Source organism: Pithys albifrons, chromosome 2 (genome assembly GCF_047495875.1).
Source record: "Pithys albifrons albifrons isolate INPA30051 chromosome 2, PitAlb_v1, whole genome shotgun sequence".
NCBI lineage: Eukaryota > Metazoa > Chordata > Aves > Passeriformes > Thamnophilidae > Pithys > Pithys albifrons.
The window spans coordinates 86,863,139-86,889,411 of record NC_092459.1 but is presented as its reverse complement, the minus strand read 5'-3'; the positions used below and the strand labels follow the sequence as shown (position 1 = coordinate 86,889,411).

General features: G+C 39.9%; 1 protein-coding gene across 7 annotated transcripts in view; it reads right to left on the bottom strand.

The window, feature by feature from the left end:
- Positions 1-26,273, bottom strand: part of DAAM2 (dishevelled associated activator of morphogenesis 2) — a 215,156-nt gene that overhangs the window by 166,233 nt on the left and 22,650 nt on the right. For 2 of the 7 annotated variants that reach the window (XM_071576814.1, XM_071576867.1), the window contains exon 1: positions 21,721-21,944. The exons of 1 other annotated variant lie outside the window; for it this stretch is intronic. The gene's annotated coding sequence lies outside the window, so the exon portion shown is untranslated. Of the gene's footprint in view, positions 1-1,767; positions 2,054-18,720; positions 18,863-19,551; positions 19,697-21,720; positions 21,945-26,273 lie in introns of those variants that run through there. 4 more of the 7 variants (XM_071576831.1, XM_071576823.1, XM_071576839.1 and 1 more) reach the window with 4 other exon arrangements.

Below are 26,273 nucleotides of genomic sequence, written 5' to 3'. Positions count from 1 at the left end.
CTCAATGAGGAAAACAGTGATGTCCTGGAGAACTACAAGTTCTGGTTTTCTGTGTTCACTTCACGCATGGTTTGAAAATATTCCCTTTACAAAACTGGAAAAAGGGGAAAGAAAAGAAAGAGAATGATAGAAAGAGAGAAAAGAAAATGCAACCACAGAAAGCTCATTTTCCCCCACTAGCTAGGGGCAGATTTAAGTACTGCTCCTGTAAGCAGAAAGATAGCAAAATATTTGGAACATGGATGGGAGAGCAAGGATACAAAAATAAAATTTTGCTTTACTTCTTATTCACAGTTACATTTAAGTGGGAAACTGAGAGCCTGATTGGTAGTTTAGGGGCAGCAGTTCCTTTATAGGAAATATATTTGAAGAAAGGAGGATGAAGTGGAGCTGAAATAATGATCAAAGAACAAAATGGCCTATAAATTATACAGGTGTCCTTAAGGTGGACAACTGGTTGTCAGTCAAGTTGACTTCAGAAGCTGAAGTAAAGAACTCAGATTTCTTCCTCTCGAAGTTGGCACAGCATGATCTTCTCTTTATCATCTGCTATGGAGTAGTCCTTTTGCCCGTCTTTAAGCAACAGTTAGTAATATCTATAAGATACAATCCAGAAACAGCCTTCTGCAGCACTACAGCACTAATTACTTTCTCTGAACCAAGGAAGACTCTGAAGGATTCCACAGAAGTTCCCCATTTCCTATTGAAATGGCTTTGTATGCTGACATCTCTCCCTCCAGCACCTGCATTTGAGTAGGAAGAAGTAACTTGCCAATTTACTCCTTTATCTAAAGCAATAGAAGCCTGTAATTTTCATGTTGATATCCTAGGAAATCTGCATGCCAGAAAGATAGGGTGAGTGCCTGTATGCCCTTGGATAAAAGACTACTGGCATTTTTTTTTATATATTTGCTTTAGTCCCATTTTGATAACGGTTGAAAACTTTTTCAGTCTCCAGCTTCTTACCTGTTGGGGTTAGGCTGGTATGTTTGCTATTAAATTTTATTTTGTTTAGGCAACAGCCAAGGCTTAACAACTAGCCTTTCTAAATTTCTTTTTTTTTTTTTTTTTTTAAATCAAGTAGTTTGATGCACATGCTTGATAAGGAGCTAAACTCTGCTCTATATCAGGCATGCTTTTAGGATGCCTCAGTTACATGCAGGGACAAAACACAGTAGGTTTTAAGAATGGAAAAAGAGTAAGCAACAAACCTTATCTTCCCATCTTCATCATAAAAATGCAAAGCTATCCATATGGCCCAATGCAAAAGAATGCATTTCCTGGAGGCACTGTGCTGTCTCACTAACACACACATACAAGATGTACTGTACAGATATAGGCTGGAGGTCACAAAATCCCACTGCTGACCAGCAAAAAAGAAAAAGAAAATCCTCATATTTCACAGTCAGGAGATTCTCACAGAGCCTCATTTCACAACACAACAGCTGACTAAGGGTTTTTAAAAACAGCAGAAACATCAAAGTATGTTTAAAGTCCCAGTTACATTATTTCTGCTCAAAATAAAAACTGCCTGTTCCCACTGTTTAGAGGAAGAGAGAGATGGATGTGGTTGTGGGTTTATACAATGACATGCATGCACAGCATCCTGCTAGGAGGCTTGCAGATCCATGATGAAGAGAATGAGCACACGCTCACATATCCCAGGACAGAAGTGTAATTGCACCCTTACTCACATACTCAGGCATACACATGTTGATCAGGCAGGATGAAGGCAGAAACACGAGTTCATACACATGAAATTCTTACCTCTTCTCTGTATACAAAACAGATTTAGAGCCTGAGTGCAATAACTTGGCAGTCAGAAAACAGTGATATTTCTCATGCAGAAAATACCACCCAAGTTGCAACAGCCATTTTTCTTGCTACTCTTCCATTCCATGTGCATGTTGGCACCTCATGCCGACATGAAGTCATAGTATATTCCAGGAACAGCTCTAGGGTGGTTTCTTTCTTTCTTTCTTTCTTTCTTTCTTTCTTTCTTTCTTTCTTTCTTTCTTTCTTTCTTTCTTTCTTTCTTTCTTTCTTTCTTTCTTTCTTTCTTTCTTTCTTTCTTTCTTTCTTTCTTTCTTTCTTTCTTTCTTTCTTTCTTTCTTTCTTTCTTTCTTTCTTTCTTTCTTTCTTTCTTTCTTTCTTTCTTTCTTTCTTTCTTTCTTTCTTTCTTTCTTTCTTTTTATTTTAAGAAGGTAAAGTAGAAAGTTTACCAAAATTGCTTTAAACCATGAAGACCAAGACCCTGAAAGATATATAGAAGCTCTAATCGCAGGACAACCATCCTCCAAGAGAAATCTTGGGAATCTGTGGGAATCTGAGTTCCTTTGAACACCAGCAGAGTCAAAACCACAGTGAGGTCATTTGGTGAGTGTGGAAGAAGACAGAGGCTTCTGCAGGCTCTCATCCAGTTCTTCTGCACTGTATTAATAACCTGAGACTTCTGACATTCATAATGCAATCCAGTAATTTCTCACAGAAACAGTGGAGGAGTCTGTACATGTCACTGTATATGATGGCATCAGCTGACACTTTGAAATGACACTGTGGGTCTTGGGTGGCTCCTCTGTGTTTTTAAGCCACTGGGTGCTTCACCTGGAATCCAAACAGTGCTTTTCTGTCATGTGTCTTCATTCACAGACAATTATTTTCTAAAGCATTCTAATGAAACAAAGGATTGGAAGTATGAACAGCTACTCTGCCTGCTGATTGCTGCTACCAATCTGATTTTCACTGACCCTAAAACCACAGAACCTATCTTCCCAAAGCTGTGCCACAGGACCCACATCTTGTCCCTCCAACTTTTAAACCACCAACAGAATGGCAAGAGCCTCAGACATTTTTCACCATATAATTAGTATGTTCTTACTATGAAAAATATAAATTTGTAGCTTTTTCTTATGACCTTTGTGTTTAGAAGCACAATGTAAAGGTGATCATCAAAATTCTCATTGTTACTGGTAAGCACTGCAAGAATCATGGGCAAACAACATAAAGTCTTGCATAAAGATACCAGGTTTCAAAATCAAGGGAATGTTTGTAGACCATCCAGTTCCAGAGGTACTCTTTATTGGCTAAGGAAAAGAAATGTGCACTGTGAAACTGTTCCACTTTCACTCAGTTCAGTTATGTGCTGTTCATGATCTTTGCTACTATAGAGGACAAAGAGAAGAAAAAGGAGGAGAGGAGGAAAAAACCTGCAGTTTGTGACCATCCAAAAGTTTGGTAAAGGTGAAAGGCATTTTTAGGAAAGGAAAAACTACACAGGGTAATCCTTAAAGTATACCAAAATCAGACATTAAATACAAAGAAAATATCTGTTCATCATGATATAAGAAAGAACTTTTTTACTATGAGAACAATCAATCACAGTAACAACTTCCACAGGGACGTGATGGAGTTCCCATCACTGGAGGGTTTTAAGATGCAATTGGACAGGACGTTAGGTGATCTCATCTAGGCTTCCTTTCCCATAAAAGGTTGGATCAGATGATTTTTCAAGGTCCCTTTCATCCTGGGTTGTTTCATGAGTCTATGACCACCTAACTGCAGACTTGGTTAAACCATTTGAAGTTTAACATCCAGCTAAGCACATAGTAGATTCTGCTTCCTGAAGAACTACCTAGATGGACCAAGATTGCCAAAAAAGATATTTGATTTTTTATCATTGTTAGGATATCAATGTAACATCTGTCCAGTGGTAACACCAAAGTAACTTCACAGAGACAATTGGACTGGTTAGGCATTTACATATGTGCTCATGTCCATGCTCCTTCAGCTTTACTACTATTGATTTTGGATTCTCTGCTTGCAGGACAATAGTGTCTACATTACTATGATTTTTATCTGTACATCTGGAGCCAAACAGACAGGTTCTGTCATCTTTTGCTTTCCAACTGCCAGTCTTTAAGTCTAGAACCCTGAAGTTTATGCAGAACCCCCCTTTGCTCTGCAGACCTCTAGTGACTTACTTCCAACTCTCCTCCATGCATTTCCTGCTCTGTCCATAGAGAAGCTGAGACAGCTGGAGTCACTAGGTGAAGGGATCCCTGTTGGTGAATGCTGATGAGGTTAATGCAAAGGGGTTGTGACACAGTGGACCATAGACCTTCACATCTCTGAAGCTTCAAGGTACAAACAGATGCATGGATACAGGCACACCAAGGAACTGAGGTATAAGAAGAGCAAGAGACTTTTCCAGCAGAGAAAAATGAAGAAATATGAAGACAGATATATGAGAGTAAGATATTTTTAAATCCACTTGCTGGAAGAGAAACTACAGTTATTTCTAGCTTTAACAAAAGGTTTGATTGTGGCACGTTAAGTTATGGTCTAACTTTAATTTAGGTTTCTTGGGTAGAACAGCACTGAGGGATCACAGAAGAATCTTTTATAAAAGCTATATAAAGTCTGCTTAGAAGTCAGGATACTTATATAGGTGGCTAACACATTTTCAAGCTCAAGAAACCACAGGTCTTCGGCCACTGACCGCTAAGCTCTCCAGATCAAAGTTAGCTCAGGTCTGTCTGTGTGCATCATGCATTTCCTGTCTTAAACAGTGGTGCAAAAATTCTACACTGGTAAGTTGTCATTGTTTTCTATAACTACATTTCAGCATCAGCTAACTTGAATATTAATGGTTAGAAGTGAAAGAAAAGGAGAGTGTACAGTATTTGGTACCATACCTGTCATGGCACACTGGTGTTGCCTCTCTACAGTGGCAGTAATATCAATTCACAGAGACCTGTCATGACACCAAATCAACTGGTTGTTTGTAAAGTACTTCAGGATTTAAAGCTAATAGCCAAGAGTAGCCTTACTGTTTATATTATAATGATGTTCACTAGAGCAAGTACCTGTTGAAAACATGAAGCTTTGTAAATTCATCCACTCAAGTGATGTTCTCAGAAGTGAGACATGAAAGCAGTCATATTTCTCAGCTATTTTATCACAGACTATCGTAGACTGTCTTGAAAGGTGGGATGTGAAAGGTTATTTTCTTACTGTGGAAGAATGAACTTCTGGCAAATCTATGCCATTTATACAATTCCTCTACACGGTTGAGATAGGAGGTCTGAATACACACACACAAATAAGCATAAGCTGAGGAAAATGTCAAATGCAGAAGAAAAGGAAGAAAAGTGATAATGGAAGACTACCCAAAGCCAAAAATTCCATGAGGACAAATATTTCAAGAGGTCCCAATCAGAACACAAATCTGGAAAAGCAAAATCAGTAGCTGTTCAAGTTCAGATGAAAGACAATCCCTAAAAAGGACAGCTGAAAGAATGAGATGGAAGACAAACCATAAGGCAATGACAGACTGAGTCATTCAGGACCAGATCAATATGGAACTCCATAGATAACAGTCCATGGGAAAAAAAGTGCAAATGAATATGAATTTTAAGGCTGTAAAATTTGGACAAGCCCAGTAATCTGGGAAGACTGTGGTACTGTTCAGAGGCAGAGCTCTTAAAAACCCTTCTCCCACTACTTGGCAAGGAATCTGATGCCTGCAAAACTTCAGCAGACGGTAGTTCAGGAGAAAAATGCCACAGAGGCAAGACAGTATCTGTGACATGGCAAGGGAAAAATTTAGTTCAAGGTTTTTGAAAGCGATAGAGAAGGTGAGGACACTTAAAATCAAACTTAAGCCCAGGGAAATGGGAACATATGAAGTCAATAGAGAAGGGAAAAGTCTGTCTGGGTCACCCCTACATACTCCATGAACCAATTCCATCAGTCTGATAGATGCTGACAGATGCAAAAACCAAAAAAAAAAAGTGAAGGAGGAAAAAGTAACACAGACATCTGGGGTTTATGGAAGCTTTTCTGAATATTTTTTTCTAAAAGGTACCAAAAATCAAAGAGTATATTTTAAGTACCCTAAAAGTTTAATTTTGGACACCTTGGATGTTGAGGTTGTAGCTAAGTTGGGAAGAAAAAGGTAGGAGAAAAACATTCCTGTACAGCATGATTTGAAAAGGTTAGATAATTGTACATGAACTGTAAGAAGAGATAGCTTGTGTATGTCTGTGTGTATATGTGCATGTATATCTATCCAAGATAAAAGCGAGCATAGTGAAAGTTTTCCATGGAACCATTTGAGTCTTTTAAGCTAAACAAAGAATCTTACATTCACACAAAAGAATGTGAGCAATGAATTTCATCCCTTTTAATTACAAAGGGAGCTTTCAAAAGAATTCACCATTTTTATTGCTGTATTATATTTCTCTCATCCTAGAAACTCCCTAATTCAATGGAGTCTGTCAGTTTAAGTCTACCCACTCTTGCAGGGAGAGAAAGAGGATACTCAGAGTTAAATGTTAACAGATTGTCAAATTTTGGAAAATATCACATGCATCTGCAACACATAAGGCAAATATGACAGACTGATAAAAAAATTAGCCCCCCAAAAGATGATTACATAGAAATCAATCTCAAGGACTGAGATAAAATAGATTTTCAGAGAACCCAAAAAAAAGTGCTGGCACCAACTCTGATGAAGTGTGGATTCCACCCAGAACAGAGGTTATTCAAAGTTAGGCGGCAAGTCCGTCTTCAGAATCACACATTGCTATTCCACACCACACAGATGAACACAGAGAATATACTCAGTGAACCAGAAATCAAAATCACCCACCTGATCTAACTGCTGAGCCATATTCCCTCCTACCTCATCCCAAAGCCAAATACAAAGTCAGCAAGGCAGAATTCCCAAGACCCTCTGCTATTCTCCTGAAAAATGACTGAAGAGTGCAGTAGTGCATAGTTTCTTCTGCAAGTTCCACTGGAAATGTAAGACTGGAATAGCAACAGTTACTCTTCATTATCTCTGTCTGAATAAGAGAATGTGTTCACTATTAAATTATAATTATGTTTGAAGTTAAAACAAGAGGGAAGGAAGAAGAGCTGCTGTTCAAAGGAACTGGGATAACAGATTTTTTTTCCCAGGTTGGGGCCAGAGATGCCACTAAGAGATATTTACTCATTTGTAAGAAAGGGTAAAGTGCCATCAGTTTTCACTTCTCTGGTTACAGAACACACCCAAAACTGGGCTACGTTCAGACAGGTTGGGCAGGGTATATTTAGTGTTGATAAAGAAAAGACACAGTAAACATTGCCCATAAAGTGCCACTGAAGCCTGCCTCAGGAAAGCTGAGCTCCATTTAAAACCACTTAAAAAGGAAACTCTCTACAAATTAAGACTTGGTAATGAGTAAAAGATCAGAGGCAAAAGTACATGCTGATTGTGAGAGAACTTAATTAAGGAAATTGTACCCATCTGCACAGTGTTGAAATGGTAACATGTTCATTTCTAGAAATACCAATATTCCTACTTCACAAGAGAAATCAGAAGAGTGCCCAGGTTAAAGCCAGTTTCATAAACTAACAGTGCTGTCTATGTATATTCTCAATCCCTGGCATCTATATTATGCACATATAGCAAGCTGAAGGTTCCTTCTAGAAATAGGTTTTGGTAGCATGGGTGGTGATGGTGGGGGTGGTGATGGGGGGGTGTGGGTAGGGGGCACTGTGAGGAGCTTCCAGAAGTTTCCCCTAAGTATGCTAGAGCCAATGCCAGCTGGCTCCATGTCAGACCCACTAATGGCCCAGGCCGAGCCCATCAGTGATCATTGCAGTGCCTCTGGGATAATATATTGAATAAGAGAAAAAAGCTGCAAAAAGCTGTGAAGACACTGAAGACGGTGGGGGAAGACGTGCTCCCGCTGCAGGATCTGCAGCCTGTGGTGAAGACCATGGTAAGGCAGGCTGTTTCTGCTGCAGCCAGTGGAGATCCATGGGGGAGCAGATATCCACCTGCAGCCTGTGGAGGGTAATGGCAAATATTCACCTGCTGACCATGGAAGACTCCATGCCAGAGCACGTAGGTGCCCAAAGGAAGCTGTAAACCTGTAGGAATCTGTTGGAGCAGACTGGCAGGACTTGTAGACCCACGGGGAGAGGAGCCCACACAGGAAGAGGTTGCTGGCAGGACCTGTGACCCCATGAGGGATCCACGTTGGAGCAGTTTGTGAAGAACAGCAGTCCACAAGAAGGACTCACGTTTCAGAAGATTATGGAGAATTGCCTCCGATGTGTGGAACCACACACCGGAGCAGGGCAAGAGTATGAGGAGTCCTTCCACTAGTGAAAAAGGAGTGGCAGAGACAACATGTGATGAAAGTCTCCCTGTGATGTTTTCAGGCAGAAAGCAGAGAAACTGTAAGTAAAGCTAAGCCTGGGAGGAAGGGAGAGTTGGGAGGAAGGTGATTTTAAGATTTGGTTTTAGTTCTCATTATCCTACTCTGATTTGATTAGTAATAAATTAAACTAATTTCTCCAAATTTAGTATGTTTTGCCCATAATGGTAATTGGTGAATAATCCCTCCCTGTCCTTACCTCAATCCACAAGCCTCTCATTATATTTTCTCTGCCCTGTACAGCTGAGGAGAGTGACAGAGTGGCTTTGGTGGGCACCGGGCTAAAGCCAAGGTCACTCCAGCATATATTCACATACTTGATCAGGGAGTTAATAATTTTGGAACAGCTAAATCTGTGTCTTGCATAACAATTAGAGCAAAGCTCTAAAGCATATCAGTAAAGCCATATTTTGTCCAGTTTTGACAGTCAACTCTTTCCTTTACCACCATGAATAGATCCACTCTATTTCCCATCTAACTATGAAATTCAGTTGTGTTCCAGCAGCATAATCTTTGTATACCACACATTAAATATAGTCCTGCATAAGATCCACCATGAGATTTTTTTCCCACCTCCATGCCTGATAACAGGTGTGGCCATTCTGACTCCATGCTTGGCATTGACTGCTGTCCATAAGTCAAGGGCAAGTGCCTTGTACAAACATTAAATGCCTTTGGTGTTGCCACCAGGAAGCAGATCAGAAGTGACCAAGCAGTCAGCTGTGCATAAAGCTCCCATAAATATATGTCAAACACACAATGGGAAAAGGTAACAAAAAGGGCATGGACAAAATCATTTAGCAGAAGACCTTTACTCAGAATATTTCCTATTGAACACAAGGATAAACATCACCTGGAAACTAAATCTCAGGTTGCTAATATCAGAGAGCCAAAAAAACCCAGCTTAGTCTAAAAACAGTGCTACTAAAACCATCATTGTAACTGAAAGCCTCTTTAACAATAAAACCTTCATATTACTTGCTTTTGACAATTTAACTAGCACTACACCTAGATTTCGTGAATGGAGATGCTGTTCTTTTAAAACAAACCATCACATTCTTGCTCAGGCTAAGTTCAAGTTAAGTGTAAAGAGCTAGATGGTTAAAAAACTAAATAAACAAACCTCAAAACAAAAATAAACACAACAGAATGCTTTCTTTATACAGAGATCTCTTTAATTAAAAGGTATTTATTTTCACCAGTTACTGCATTACTTTTCAAAAGAGACTCTCCTCTGCCCAGGATTAGTGCTGCCATACACCTCAGAGCTTTCAGGCATGTCTTTTCTTAGACTCATAGAATATCCTGAGCTGGAACGACCCACTAGGATCATCAAAGTTCAACTCCTGGTCCTGCACAGGACACCCCAAGAATCACACCATGTGCCTGAGACTGTTGTCCAAACATTTCTTGAACTCAGACAAGCTTGGTACCGTGACCATTTCCCTGGAGACCCTGTTCTAGTGCCCAAGAAAAACCTCTTCCTGATATCTAACCTAAACCTCTCCTGACAGCTTCATGTTGTTTTCTCGGGTCCTGTCATTGGTCACCAGAGAGGAGAGATCAGTGCCCACCCTGTTTCTTCCTCACAGTGCCATGCTGGAAAGGGGTTGTTTTGGTCATTTGCCTTGGCCTCCTGAATGAATGGCAACTACAAGATGCAGACAAACAACTGAGCTGTATTTGCAAGCAAGGCTTACAGTACTGTGCACAGTAGGCTCAGTGTATCACAAATATATGCATTTACTAAGGAATTAAAGAAAACATAGCAGGAATACTCATCATCAGGCCCTCAAAGTTTGAACCTGTTAAATGTATTCAATATCACATTTGCCAGGAGGTGTGGGTGGGTGGAAGGTAATAGTAAAGAATTTTGTCATCCCTATAAGCTGAATGCAGCCATTTCTTTTTCCTTCTATGGACATTATATGGCCTTCTAAAAGCACTTTTATTTTTGGCTCTGCCTGTCCAGTATGAACTTTCTCCCCAGGATTCCAGAGGGAGAAAGTAGAACTAATCCTGATCAAGAAGCTCTAATAAGAATCACCAGCAGAATTCAGAGAGCAACCTTTGCATGTCATGACTCTCTTCTTCAGTTTAGGTGCAACAAGTGAAGAGCCAAAAAGAGAAAACAGTGAGGGGACTGTTTATTGATGTTAATCAGAGTCTCCAGGAAGCCACATTTTGGTGTACAGCTGAACTTCAGCCTCCTAAGTCCTTACAAGTACTGACCAAGTACCAACAGCATAGTCACCCTTCTCTTTTTTAGTGTCCCAAGAATGCCTACAGCACCAATTACCTGCACACAGAGCTCAGAGTCCTCACTCTTCTAAACTGAACCACTGGAGCTGCACAAATTTAGGTTACTTCCACGGGAGGAGTGCCTGAATACAGGGAGTCCAGTTAGGCATCCTCTCCTAATTCTTTCATATATTTTCAATGAGAGAATGGAGGTGTAGGTATAGTACAATTAATGTAACTTCTCCTTCATCTTGGGAGACTATCACAAAATGCAGTCAGAGCATAAGGATGTATCAGTCAAAAAAGGGAAAGATTTTCAACTAGCCTACTTTTTTACTAAAGTAGTGCCAATCATTACCATTCCTATTTTATAAACTAACAAAGAACCAGTGAGTGACTACAAGACCTTGTTGTAAAATAGAAGAGTATGCTGTGTTCTGAAAAATCTCCCAGGCACAGGGCACCTCCAGTTGGCTCTACTCAGTCTATGCTGACACTGACTAGATACATTCTTTACCTGGAGACTTAAACCCTTCCTGCTGAAGATCATTAGGATGGAAGAGAAAAGAAAGAGACCAGTTCTATTTCTTTGATTACAATCTAATAAAGTCAATTTTAAATATACTTAATTGTGGTCATAAGAGTGTCAGTGTAAGCACCTCATGAGATGAATTATTAAGGCTGTTTAAATGGATCTGTTGGAGGAGAGGAACAGCAATTGTTCTGAATTAGTGATCAACAAACAAGTCCCAAATATTCTTTTGCACCAGTCCTGGGCACCTTCCTTCCAGGAAGATTCCTGAGTTGTCTTACTTGGTAAAATCCCAGCAGTGGGGCAATACAAGGAGTGCAGGATACAGCAAGCTGCCCTATCTATGTGTGCATACCTCTTAGGTGCAGGACCAGCAGAGACAATAAAACAGGGTATAGATGAAAAAGTGCTCATAAAAAAAATCATGAATAAATGCAGATGAAAAGTTTCTTTGGTAATCAAAAATAATACAACATACACAGAGAAATACAGACACTAATTTCAGAAGAGCTCAGAACCACCATATTCACCTTAAGGTGATAGATCTGAATGTAAGTCCCACTATTCTCACATCATCTGCTATGCCTTCCTACTATCTACCATTTTCTCTAATATATGACATTTTGTCCTCTCCACCCTTTGTCCTCCTGCCCCAGAATTCCATCCTAGACCTCAGACAGTTTGACTGAAACTGGCACTTCCCTGCAAAAAGTCCTCATTTTGATACATTCTGCTAAATAAAAAGCCATCTTGTAAGATACATCCATTCTCAATCCTAATATTTTAAGACCAGTAGCATTCTGGTAAGGATAGTATAAAGTAGAGTAGCATGCTAATGGACCATACAGTTTTTACTATTGAGTTTAAGGATGTTTGAGGAATCTTGTAAATAATGCCATCGAGCACTGCCCAGAGAGAGAAGCTGCATGGGAACATGTTAAGGTCACAGCAAACCTTACTCAGCTCTCTCTTCCCTCCATGCCCAGCCTCAGCTGCAGCTTAGCGTGGGATCCTGACAGCAGGAGGTTCCCACTACAGGCCTTTGGCTTCATCTCTCTGTCAGCCCTCAGTCTCTCAGTTCTTCTCAGGAACTCTCCACGCACTCTGAGGAAGAAAGATCCCAGGCATTTCTCTGAGGCTCTGGGAGCCGCTTGCCTCATTCCTTCTGAGGAAACAGCTGGAAAGTTGCCCTTAAAAACTCATTTGCAAGCTGCATCCCCTCCAAAAGTTTTATCAGCTGGCTCATTTAAAGCAGGTTTTTACAGACCAATGGGAGTACTGGACTGGATGAAAGAACTGGATCAATGCCTTTGCCTATCTCAGGCACCAGATCCTCAGACCCAAGTCATTCTTCACCAAGTCCCCCATTAAAGCTTTTACAGATGCAGAAACATGTAGGGCACTTTTACCTTCTTCCTATCTCACCCTCCCAGCCTCAGAGTCAACAGAAAGTTACACATACTCTCTGTCTATCTAGGAGAATGCAAACAGCCACCTTTTCCTGCTTCTGTCTGTGAAATGACTGCAAGGACTAAAAAGTTCTCAAGTCTAAAGGTTTTACCAAACCGAGGCACAATGACCACTGAAAATGAAAAACATAATGAAGAGAAGTACAATTTTAATTATCTTCCCCTTTAGGGAAAAACAGAAGGAGAGAAAGACAAGAATCCCCTTAGATCACAGGAGGATTGTAACAAAGGGGAAGAACTATTAAAGTTAGAGATCTGTGTTGGCACAAAGCCAAATGGGCATGAACTGGCTATGAACAAATATAGTTTGGAAATTAGAAGCAGATTTCTAAACATCAGCGGAGTGAGGTTCTTGAATGGCTTCCCAATAGGAAGGAACAGGAGCAAAAGCTGTTTAATTTTGAGACAGAGATTGATAAATTTACAAAAAAGAATCCTGCAATATAATTTCCTGCAATTACAGAAACACTGTACTCTGTGACTCAGGAGGTCTCTTTCAGTCTTGCACACCTCATCCACTGCTGAGCCAAGACAGGATAGATAAATAAAAACCAAACAAGGTACAACAGAACTGGAATGCTAGCAGGGCAGCTAGAATAAGGGTGAGTCTGCTTGCTTTATTAAGCAAATTTATGGAACATTTTTTGAGTGGCATTTATTCACCTGTAGGTACTTAGGTATTTTCAGGTAAAAATTTGGATCATAAGAGAAGACTGAAACAGGAATAAAGTTCTATATCTATGACCAGTTGCAAAGAGCAGCATTGAAGGTGAACTTTCCCACCTACCATGCAATCATTTGACTACATTGTGAGAAGTTATCTTAACAGACCTCCAGTCAGAGGTTAAAGTTGTCAAAGGAATGGTAAAAAGGTAGATAAGGAAGCAAATTAACATAGAACATCATCCAGAAATAATCCAAGTGAAACAAATAAGTTTTTTAGCTGTGAAACTTGTGAATGGGTATAGAAATAATCACCTGCCTTTTTCAGACTTGATTGAAAGTTTACTGGAAAGAAGTCTCAGAAAACACTAAAAAGAGTCAGCAAGAAGAAATTCATCTTTTCACATTCTATTTCTATATTGAAAAGCCTAGGATAATACCACCCTATTCTACACACAGAAAAAAAGTTAAACACACAAAGCTGAAAAAGTATGAAAAATATAGCACTGTAACATAAGAAGTCATCTGTGAACTCTGCTGTAGCACATCAAACATGAGGCATTCATTCATTCCCACAAATGGAGTCAGTGTTGATCTATAAGCTGCAGCTCTGTATTACACATTTCAGTTTCATGCATTTAAGCCAGACAAACATTCCCAGGGGATTGAAAGAACCCGCTACAGTGAGTTGTGGTTCTATTTTGGATCATATCACAGCATAACAAATCACAGTTTCAGACACTGGGATAAGGGGCTCAATAAAGCAAGTAGCATGATAACTTCATGTATATCCCTTCCACACACACAGCAACGTGTAGAATCATATCCACCTCAGGCTCTTCAAACTACAAAGAAACAATCACCTCGTACCTACAAGTATCCATTATTCATCAAAATATATATTCTTAAATACACATCATTTACTATATACTGCTGTACAGCAGTAGTTATCTAACCCTGTCCATGCACATCAAGACTGTTTACCATATCTGATCTCTTGCATTTGAGAAAAAAAATAAGAGAACATAAATGTTTCATGCAGAAAGTTCTTTTGGTGGTGCTGGTTTGTTCTGCTGGTTTTTCATCTGTGCTCCATACAAAGTGGTCCTCAGAAGCAGAGTGCCTTTATCTATTTGATAACCCACCAGCTCCCTCTGACTGCTGTCCTACAAGAATCTCTAAGTGCTGAGAATGTTGCACTGGTCCCATGTTGGTCTAACATATTTTTTTGAGTCCAAGTGGTTTGTAAATTAAGTAAAACTTCAGAAGGGAAAAAAACCCAAACCATCACAACTCAATGGCTGGGTTGGAAAATCAGCCATCTGGCAAGTACTCTGTACTAGAACTCCAGTCCTGTTGATCTTTGCTGTAGTTCCCAAAGAAATAATGTTAAAAATTGCAAGGGCATTAAAAAGTTTCTATTAATTAAAACATCATACAGTACCCTGTGCAGATTAGCAAGTTCTTCTGAAATATGAAATTACTTCTGTTAATCACCAAGTAAAGATGAGACAGGATTTTCAAAAGAGTTCAAATATTTCTGAAGTACAAGACACTATATTTTTCTCAAGAATTTTGCACATTAGATGCTGACTATTCATGTAATTTTGTTCTCAGGCTGAGAAACTGAAAATGTAACTGAGCTATTTTGATTGACTGTGCCTTGGGACATGAAAGAAGTCATAGTAGCAAGCATGCGCATAAGTCTCCAAACCCCTCACAGTCTTACTTTCTTGTTCTCCCTATTGTGCTAAGTTGAAGCACTTCAGCAGTTGCCTTCTTTCCAGCTAATTAAGGTGCCTTGAAAAGATGAAACAGGGAAAAATAACTTGTCTGGAGTATGTTTGCATTTTTCCATTTTAATTTCATCTCTAAGTCAGCCACCTTAAACTTGGCATTAGATGGTGGCAAAAGCACAACATTATTGACTAAAACCTAACATGACTAGAACTCATTGTTTGTTCTTGGATATCTTTTCAAGAGGAAAAAAAAAAGAAAGAAAGAAAAAAGAAAAGGTTGTTCAATATAAATAAATCCCTGAAGGGCTTCCAATCAAAATGCTGTACAATATTAGACGATGAAAGAACTGTTAGGGAAGTGAACAAGAAACAGGAAGTTGGAACTACCTAGCTAACTTTCACTCTATAATCTGATAGAGTGTCATTAAAAAATAACCAGCACCAAGAGTGAAAAACAGCTTCCAGTACAAATGTATACTTTTATGATCAAGTTCTCTATAAACAGAAATAAAAGATTTTTTTTCCTAGAGAATATGATTAAAAGACAATTAATGTTTAAATCTTGGGGAAAAGGGAATAAGACATTTATACAAACATAAGAATACAAGTTTGCATAATGCTTAAAAACAATGTATCTTTTTAAAAATACAATATCCTGACAAAAGGTACAGCCTGTGCTACAGTTATTACACATCCTTGCAGGTACTGCAACAACCTCGGTGAGACTGTCACACACAATCCCTTTGTCCTCACCTTCCACTCTGCAAGGAGACATCTGCAGTTCACAGTTTTTGATTTCTAGATGAGCTTAATGCAAAAGCCCACATGCAACTTTCCAAAGGGCACCTGAATCAGGAAAAGAATGCACAGCCTCAAAGCACAAGACTTGTATAAGGTAAGTGGAACACTGAAGCATCCCATCAGACAACTGAAGGATTCACAGGGCTGGCAATGGATGCAGTGTGTCCTTCCACCGGGTCACTAGATTGAATCCATTCTGGATAATGAACAAAAAACATTCCCATATGATTGCTGTTCATGTGAAATGAATTGATCAAGGCTCTCCTGATACGTGAGCAAGTTTGCCACAGTATTATTTGTCACTTGAAACAAAAACCACTTCTGCCAGCATAACCTAAAAACATTTAAGAAGAAGCCATTCCAAAACTAACTAGTCACCCCCTTGGTGGCAATCTGAAAATGCTGGCAAAAAATGAAGTTGAACAGAAAGTTGAGCAGAAAAATACTAAATTTAGAGTTTGATCCTCTAACTGGACCAAAACGCACAGCTAGAGAGCAGCACTGGGGAAGATGACTCAGCCATGGTCCAAGGCATCACTTACTCTGTGACTGAACAAAGCGACTGCAGTGTTCCAGGTCTGCCAGTTTAACAGCTTTCACTTGAACTAAATTAATTTTACCTTCTTAAAAGGAAAGCAAAAGAAATCTAACTCACTGGTGAAGCTGTCCAAGATTTTTTGAAGATAGTAATCCTTCAGCTTACTGAGATCTGCGCTTAATAGACAGATGTGGGTGCCAAGAGGTAGTTCAGCTCCAGCTGCCAGGGCACCTTCCTATTCCAGCAAACCCAGCTTCCTGCCTTTTAACACACATGAATTTGGCACATTTAATAAAGTATCTGTTCATTTTAATAAAGTATCAAATTGCCAGAAAAAATATTTTGCTTGCCTACCAGAAGACAAAAATTGAGCCTTTAACTTGTTTTATTTAAGAAAACAAAACCAAAACAAACAAAACCCCAAACAAACAAAACAGCCAACCAACAAAAAAGTTGCCATCTTGATGCAAACACTAAAGTTTTTACTTTATTTTGGGTCTGTTTCAGCTATTGTAAGATGTACTAAACCAAACAAACTCCTTCAACCACTCCTGTATCCCTGCATCGAGTCCTGAACCTGAAAGTGTAGGATAATTCCCAGCAGGCTGTCAAAGACATAAGCTGCCAACAGGAGAGCAAAGCACTGGTGCAGGCATGCACATACATGTGCACGTACACACACACAGTATTTATAAGACCACTGCTGTAAGTGATTTGGTGTTTATTTTTTTAATTAACTGAATATGATAAAACAAGAGCATTTCATTTGGCATGAGCTTGGGTTTCATCAGCTGCTGGAAAAGATTCTTGTGGAGAAATAAAATTACAGTGTTTCTTCATGTCATTTCCAAGGATTCCAAAATAAATAGAGCTATATGATCATGCCAGTTAATAAACAGATGTAGGTAAAGTTACAGGTACATCTCCATACATCTAGAAAGAGGCTTGCAGAGCTAGACACACACTCTGGGTAACACATTGTATTGGCTAAATGACAAAATGCCCAGTTTAAAAAACAAACAAAAAAAGGCAACAAAACCCCCACACTAACATGGAGCACAAGTGAAAACATTTGGGAAGGGCAGTTGCAAAGAGTGCCATTAGCCTACCTACTGCCCTTGGACATTGCACTATACACAACATGTCATAAAAGAGGTCATTATTTGATGCTCCTTCTGCCCATCCACATTTTTTACCATGTCACATTTCTCAAACGGAACAATGTGTGACAGCAGGAAACCAAAAGTGATGCAGAAGACTTCAGAGTTGCCTTTACTCTGTGCTCTGTTTCAAGAGTCAGCAGTTGCATTGTGAAGCAGTTATGTGGCACAACCCACCCCCTCCCCAAAGGGACACTGACAAAATGGTGAGAAACAGCCCTGAGTATAAAACTTATTTTTTCCAAAGAAGGCACTGAGAAGTGCAACCCTCACTAAATAACAGCACTGCCAGCTGTCACTTTATTTCTCATATGGAACCTTTACAATCTCTCAACTTTTGAATGTATCTGATTATAAAAAAGGAGGTGTGAGGAGATCTCAGCAGGGCCTTATTTGGTTCCTAGGAATCTAAAAATTCCTACCTCTTTTCCTGATTTCACGCTACAAAACACATCAACTTGACATATACTTTTCCTAAGTGCTCAGAAGATTATTTCACAGGTTTCAGGGTGTAGCAAAGAGAACAACGGGGATTTCACCACTGCTTTGATTTACTGGCTGGCAAGGTCAATGCAGTATTTAAATGTGATAATTTAATGATATATTAGGTCACTACCATGTTTTTGTAAGTATAATTACACAGGTAGAGTGCCTAAAAGATTTTTTAAGTATTTTTGTTCATTATTTTTTATGTTTAAGAAATAATACTCTCAATAATAGATTGAGATTAAAGAGAGATTGATGTTTTTCATGGATTCAGATGAATCTGGCTAAGAAGAAAAGAATTTGGAATTACATATAAGAAAAGGAACAGCTCAGTCATCAGTTATCTCAGACACAAGATGACTGATGTACATATGTAAAGATGAAAATAACTTAATTCTTTGGAGGATGCTTATCCACATGTGCATTGACAGATCTGATGTAGTCTCCCTGGAAGAGTCAGCACTAGCTGCATAGAGTTATCTACTCCACTGAAATTATTCTTTGGGGAATACATTCCTGCATTAATTCCTTTCCATATCCATCTTCAGAGATATTAAATCTCATTTACTCTCCTTCACCTTCTGTGCAAGTTAACACTTTTTGATCTTGCACAGGACATCTTGAGAGGTCTCCACTTATACTGAATTCCAAAAGTAGATTGCAAAAGTAGAGATAGGCAAGTAAATCAGTAAAATCACATCTATCACTGTTCAGAGTAAAAAAACTATAAAATCTATTATTGAAGCACAAGGCAGGTTACTACAGTATCACCACAGAGAGTCTTTGATATGAAACTGAGGTTTTAAGTTGGGATTCTGGTTCTGATACATAAAGCAAAAGGAGACTTGACCTACAACAAAGAATAAAGCCAGATTCACCTCAGTTATATGAGCATCACAAGCCTTTGTAACCTGTGGTCCAGCACTATATGAAGCCAGTAACATTCTAAGAGAAAGGATTTTGGAGTAGGCATCATCATGTAGACTATGATAAGATGTTCAAAGATGAATTAGCAAGAACCTGCAAAACAATAACCAAACAATAACAAAAACAAATGATATTAGAAACCAAACTGACAGCAACTTGTTGACTAACCATGAGTCTTGCTCTGGCTAGACTCATTTAGCAGAGTTACTGTCAGTGTAAGCAAACAGGAGACAAGTGCTACAATGGCAGCCACTGAATTTACAGCACTGCCAACACTTTAAGTAGATACTGGCAGGTAAAAAGATTAGCAGTCTCTACTGAAAAAAAAGTTATTCAAGGAGGCCCAGTTTCTTTCATTTGGAATAAGTATAGGGATAGGGTTCCTTTACATTTTAAATATCACACACATGTCATATTAAGGTACAGTTTTGGGAACTCTGCAGGAGTTAACTGTATGACCTCAGCATCAGCCACAGACAGACTTAGAGTGTTGACTCTCAGGTACAAAGTAACTCAAAGCAAAACACTTGGGAGGAAAATAAAACACATACTAAAGTGAATTTCCAAGCAACACAGTAAAAATAGAATTAGATATATCAAATTGTCTCCTCCACTTGTGAAGCAAGAATTTTAATTTGAAATATTGGCAAGTAGGAAAATTAAACTGAACAACTTCAACTACCATATTAAATATGTAATGCAGACAAATAGTGAGACGATGCAACTGCTAAGAGCTTAGCTGAACAGCAGTGACCCTTTGAATGCATAAATTACGCTCCTACCAAGGCAAGCATCTGCTAGGCTCAAATGTGTCCCAGGATGTCCGAGAGCTCTGTCATTCTCAATGAACTTGCTCCACTGCCCAGGTGTACAACCGGTCCTGCACCTCACTCACTGGACAGCTGAGTAGTCCCATTAAGCAGTCTGCTGGAAGGGAAGTGAAAGAGATACCTCAATAAGTTACTGAGGCAGCAGACACCTGACTAATGCTTGCTAGGTCAGAAAGGAACTGAAGAGGGAAATTTTTCTTCTGATCTGGTAAATCTTTTCAAAGGGCCATTCATGCCTGGATTTCTAATGACCATTAAAGGAATGTAACGAGATGGCTATTTTTTTTCATGAAGAACTACTAAGATCACAAGGATGCACTGCTTCACAATAACTGTTTAACTGTCTCTTGCAGGTAATAAAGTTGACTTCTGTTCAACTGCACTGATTCAGCAAAGTAGTAGAAGTCTAAACTTTTCAATGAGGCATAGTAATTGAAAGTTGGAATGACTACGTTGCATATGGTCATTCAGTTCTTTTAATCTGCTTTGCCCAGCATGTCTCACATTAAGGACTCAAAATCCGCATATCTTTCCACTCCAAGTGATTTGTAAGTAATAGGAATACAGTCAGACAGTGTTCAAGGCACAACCAAAGCCTCAGGTCACAACAGAAACATCAAGTTCTAACAGAGGCTGCATCAGGGGAAATTGACAGCTCTGATCCTTCTCTACTCACAAGAGAACTGCACTAGTTAAAATAATACCTTAATTCCTTTTAAAGCCTTTGAATTAAGGAAATCCAAATTACTACTCTCCAAAGCAGCAGAACATCATTACCCACACCAGGTTATGAATAAGCAAGTAGACATACACAAAGAGAAGAATAGTTTATTGCTGCATATTCTAACTCTTTGTTGTATGTGGGTAAGATATGACACAAGTATCAGCCTCTTGTACCTGTAGTGGTACTGGGATTTCTAAGAGGAAAGCCGTATTTCTGTCTGGACATGACCTTCCCCCTTTCCCCAAACTACTTGACAATATGCAGTTCAGTCATTAGGGTCTACAAGTTTTATTCAGCTTAGCGACCTCTCACTTCTGCTACACATCTGTACTAGATACAAAGGATACGTTCTCATGTCAGATGTCTAACTCGAGCTTGGAACTTGATCAACACTGAGTGACAGTTCTTCCTCATCTCCCACATCATTACTCAAGTAACATTTCTCTCAGGAGGCTTCACACTTTCTCTCCCCTTCCTGATACAGAATTTGACCCCACAACACACTCCAGAAAAGATAACAGGGTCATAACCAGGCTGTAATATACTTTTCTTTATAATTCAGATCATCACTTTAAAAAACAATCAAAGAAACTACCCCAAAACTTAAGGGAAAAAAAATAAAAACATTGGTTGCCATAACTGGATGCTATATACTGTAACTTTATGCACGTGTGAACAATTTCTCGTGTACTTGTTTAAAATATCTTTACTCGATTTTTTCCCTTGAATTTTTAGCAGCTCCCCGTTTCAGGGAGGCGGATGCCACGTGCAGCAACAGCGCCTTCTGTCGGCCGTAAAGGAAAATGGCATCTCGTGCCTCTGCCCTCCCAGGGCTGAAGATGGATTTAGTTAAATTTAAACAAACATACACAACGTTTGCCCGGCAATACTTTGGCACCCAGATTTACAGTGATAACACAGTTTTTAAAAGTTCTTAATTACTACTGCACAAATCTCAGGGCGTTTTAAAACTCTTTAACACGAGACGTGTTTTTACTCTGGGAAAGAAGTGACAAGTCACTTCAAGTTTCTTGAAAGTTGTTTTTGTTTGTTTGTTTGTCTCAAATATCCCTCTTTAGTCACCTCCGCAAGAAAAGCCAATTACAACTCGTACTAGCTTTCTGGCCCCCCACATGCAAAAACAAGCACTTGCTTGTTTCTTCTTCCTCACTTCTGCAGCAAAGCATCAATGTGGAAAGAGAATTTCAAAAAATGGGAGCAAGTAACACTGACAAATTCTCAAAGTTTTTTTATAATTTTACTTTGCCTCCATGTTTTCCCAGCTGCTCTACTCAGAAACCCCCCAAAAAAATAAAAACGCTTGCAAAGAACACTACAAATTAAGAGAATGGAAAACTGCAGCCCAAGGAGGAGGATGTGACTTTAGTTTGACTTACCAATTTTATCCAGCTGTATATTTTCCTACTTGCTTTTTACAGAGGCTGAGCTCAGTGTTCAGGAACGTCCATCCCGTGTCCGAGAGGCAGGCAGAGCGCTGATCCCCACGCTGGATGCTGTTGGAGTGGAGCTGGGGTGCCTGCTGCTGCTGCTGCTCCCGCTGCGGCGGCAGCGGCTGCTGCTGCTGCTACGTGCGCTCTCTCGGACCCAGACCAGGAACTGCTTCCCATTCCCCAGCCCCGCTCAGCGCTGCAGGCTGCGGGAGGCAGGGCCGGCCCCTGCTACTGTGCTGTGCTTTCTTAAAGGGCCCAGCCCCGGCCTGGCAGGAGCGCAGGGAACAGGGAGCCGCCGGCGCTGCTCGGGCGGGCGCCTGAGGCCGGAGCGGCGGGGGGACGGGGGAATCACCGCCGCCACCCCCGCGACAGCCATCGCCGTGCGAGGCGGCTTTTCCTACGTGCCTTGGGAGCAAGAACAGTCTTCTACACAGCTTTCATTTCAAAGCTTTCAGGTGTTGCGGTTTTTTATTGTGCTTCCTTCACACCCTCCGTGTGCCGGTGGGGGCTGCACCGTCCCACCCATGGCTGGGACCCCCGTGGGCTGCAATGCGCCCACTCCAACCTCCTCCTCCACGCCTTGCACTGCGGTACATTAACCCCAGCTCATTGAATGCTGCGGCAATGGGATGAGGGATATCTCCTGGCACCTGGCTCAGTTTGACCTTAAGAGATTTTATTTCCCTGTAATGGAGAGGATATGATTTAACTAAGTAAAAAGCCCTCATTTCCTAGTTTTTCCTCTGCACCCTTTCTCCAGATAGCTTTAATCCCGTGTAAACCACTGTTTCTAGCATGTTTTCTGTTTTCTGCCTTCACTTTCAACTATATCTGATATTAATAGCTTGATTAATATGGGGGAGTTGTCTGCCTTGTGTGTGTTGCTGTCTACAGTGAAAGAAACCGTGTTCTCTGTTAAACAGAAATGCCAAAAGTAAGGGATAGCAACACCATCTGCAAAATCTCTCTCTCTCCTTTTAACTTGTGGAAAAATACATGGTTTGCTCTCTGTATGTGTAAGTCATTTGTTTTCATTACAATAACTGAACTCTCATGATGACAACACCAATCAACACATATCACAAGACAAAGTCATATATATACACAAATATGTATATCTTTAGGGACCCATCCAGAGAAAGCAAGTTACAGGGGAAAAAAACTGTCTTCAAACTGGCAGGCCAAACCAAACAAGATGAGGCCAAGTCACCACTGTCCTGCCCTCTCTGCCTTCACTTACACTAATGCACGGTAAGCATAGAATGGATCAAACTTCTAGCAAGCCATGATAGCTTTCTCTTTCTTTGGTGCTACGGAAAAGGACATAAGTACAAAGCAAAAGGTGAATCCAGCCCTTTTAATGGTAATGATCCATCACAAACAGGCTCAGTAAGTACCCACTAGCTACTAGCATGTATACATTCTGTCCCATAAGCAAAGCAGCTATTTGGCCACATAACTAAATTATAATATTCAGCACTATTAGCCTTGTATTAAACCACAGGGACCCATCAGCGTTCCTCTAGAATAAACTGTACTATGCTCATGCCTTCCTCAGCATAAAGCCTGGGAAAGTTTTACATGACTTATACGTACAAACTACATGTGATCCATGGTACAAGAGATCTTGCAATTCCATCAGTCCTCCTCTCCATTCACACATTTGCATGGCCTATTAAACCTCACTTTCCACTCACATCTCTTCCTACCACTTTTTTTCATCTCAGCCTCCAAGTCCTTCCCCATTTACTCCCTCTTTCTCTGTTCTGCATACAAGACATTTCTGTACCTAATATCTACCCTTCAAGCTCCACCTAACTGTTTTAATCCCCTCCCTCTCCTCTCTATCTTTTCAGTTTCTCATTGGAGGAAAGAAGAACTGAGAGGAAACCTGGGAAGGATAAACTGATTCCTTCTCTCCTTCCTCCTGCAAAGGTTCTGGAGTCTGAGACCTGTATGCAGCTCTAGAAACTAACTTGCAGCAGCAGGCTAAGGGGCAAGGGTTAGGCAGGCTCATGAGTCTAACACTGGCTCCCTTCTCAGCTTAACTGTGAACCATTTATTATGATACAATGTAACCAAGTAAAAGGCCCTTGTCCATTAGTCAAAAGTTAGCAAAACACCCATCTTTAACACAAAGCTGGTCATCCATTTGACGCCTTAGCTAAGGTTATTCTGATATGTTCAAAGCAGGAAAAGCCTGTCTACGAGACAACAGTGAATGGGGAACTGAATAGCAAAGACACCAATAATGAACAGAAACCGGGGCTGGGGGTGAGCTAAAGTGATGCTCCGTTCCTCTGCACACACAAAAGAACATGCAAAACACCAGAAAGGGCCTAGCAGGAAACAGGCTTGTGCCACTGGAAGAATGATCTAATCACCATAGTCGTTAAGATAAAAAATTAGTATTTGCTGTTCCTTACATATGTTGCTCCTTACTCTTTTCACAATCCCATGTGAAAGCTGGACCCCTCTCACCACAGCATCTGGATGTTCCATTGACAGAGCATTGTCTAATGGTTACAGCACAACTCCTGGTTTCTATTACTGGCTGTAGGGGAAACGTGTATTATATTAAATGAAATAAAGGACATAGAATTCAAGTTCTGCTGCATGCTTCGATATTTAGTCATCAGTAAATTAAACGAGATAAATCACTGGTTCTTTCTGTGACTCTGTTTCCCCAATAACAAAAAGGTACATTAAACTCTGGTGTTACATATTCCAATACTTGCATTAGTAACAGCTTGCAAGAAAGCTGATGGAGAAGCCAGCATTTTATTACGAAATACTGAACCGGAGATACCTTAGTGAAAACCGAAGTGTTGCAGTTTGCAAAAATGTTTGATTCTGCAGAGTAATCCCCTTGCACAAGAAGGGACATTTAATAGGCACTACTCTGGTGTCTTAGGTTATAAGGGAGAGCAAAGCCAGAAGTCATGCCAAAGTTGCCAAGAAAGAAAAAGCTGCATTTTTTTTCTAAACAGTGTCTCACATAAGGTCTACTTTCCAAGACAGTACAAACATACCTACAAAGGCAGCTCCTTGTGAATTTAGGAATAAACTGATTAAAGAAATCACCTGCCTATTTCCACAAGCATTTTTAGGTTCTGAAGACCAAAAAGCTGTAGTATTATCTGCGTATAAGGGCCCAGAACAGTAACGAGTGAAAAGACAAGGGTAAAAGGACATACAAAACCAAATAGATTATTTACTGCTCAAAAGCAGATTCCCTTCAGAAGGCAGAGGCAAAAGCTTCTCTGAGACGCTGCTCCACCTCTGGAGATATAAACTGTTTGTTAGATCTCTCATCAAAACAAAAGGACATGGATATATTAATCTAACAACAAAAGTGCCCATTGTGAGAGGAGACCCAGTGCCAGGCTGCCTGCTCCATCTGACAATGAGATTAAACACCATGGCTCTGTGCACTTGGCTGCATGCCTTGCCTGACACCACCACCCAGTGCAGCCACAGGATCTGCAGCTCAGTCACCACAGGGTACAGAACCAGCAAGACTCTCATACCCTCCGTGCAAAGATTGTTTCTACATATCTCCCAGTCTCTGAAATGCTATACAATGTTTTGAGCTCCTCTTGAGTGTGACATGCAGAGCACTATTACTACTATGCATGGACATTGGATCTAACTTGTCAATGGAACCATCGCTATCCTTACTTATCAATAAAGCTCAAGAAACTCAGTTTCCTGTTTCTAAGGGGCTGAAATGAAGCATATGTAGTTAATACAATAGAAATACATGTACATTCATTTAGTTAATATAATTTTTCTATAATTTTTATCTTTGGACTCAAACCACACCATTGCATCTAAAGGCTAGATTTCACTCCAATTGACTGCCAGATGAAGAAGGATGGAACTGTGCTCCAATTCAGGCATATATATAGAAATTTCAGATTAAAGCTTTTCAGTCCTAACCAACATCTTTGATGTGTTGATACATCATTTTGAGAACTTGATTGGAACTTTTAAAAAGTAGGGATCTGGACAATGCTTATCTGAAATAACATTCATTACTAATCAAACACTAAGCATGTTAATGTCACAGGATTGATTGCACTTGATGAATCATAACATGTGCACATACCTGTGCATGCATGTTTGCATTTCCACATGAGTATTCACACAGATTTTTGAGTGAAACTGTGACAGAACTTGTTGCTAAGTTAGCTTGAATCTGATATATTGCTGGGGTCTTTCTTTTTCTGCAGCATTCCTGACACTGTGCAAGAATATGTTTTAGGTAACTGGCACTAAAAACTCAGCACAAACACTTATTTTTGGTGAGTTTATTTTCTCAATGAAAAAAAAATTGGTTCCTAGAAACTTAGGCTTACCAGATTTTGCAGTTAATGAAAGTCATGGCATTCAGCATGAACATAATTTCTTGACAATGACTTAATTCAATGCACTAGCTATCATACTACTTCTACGAATAGTTCTTAGATAAAGATTTGGTTTCCATTTTATAAAAC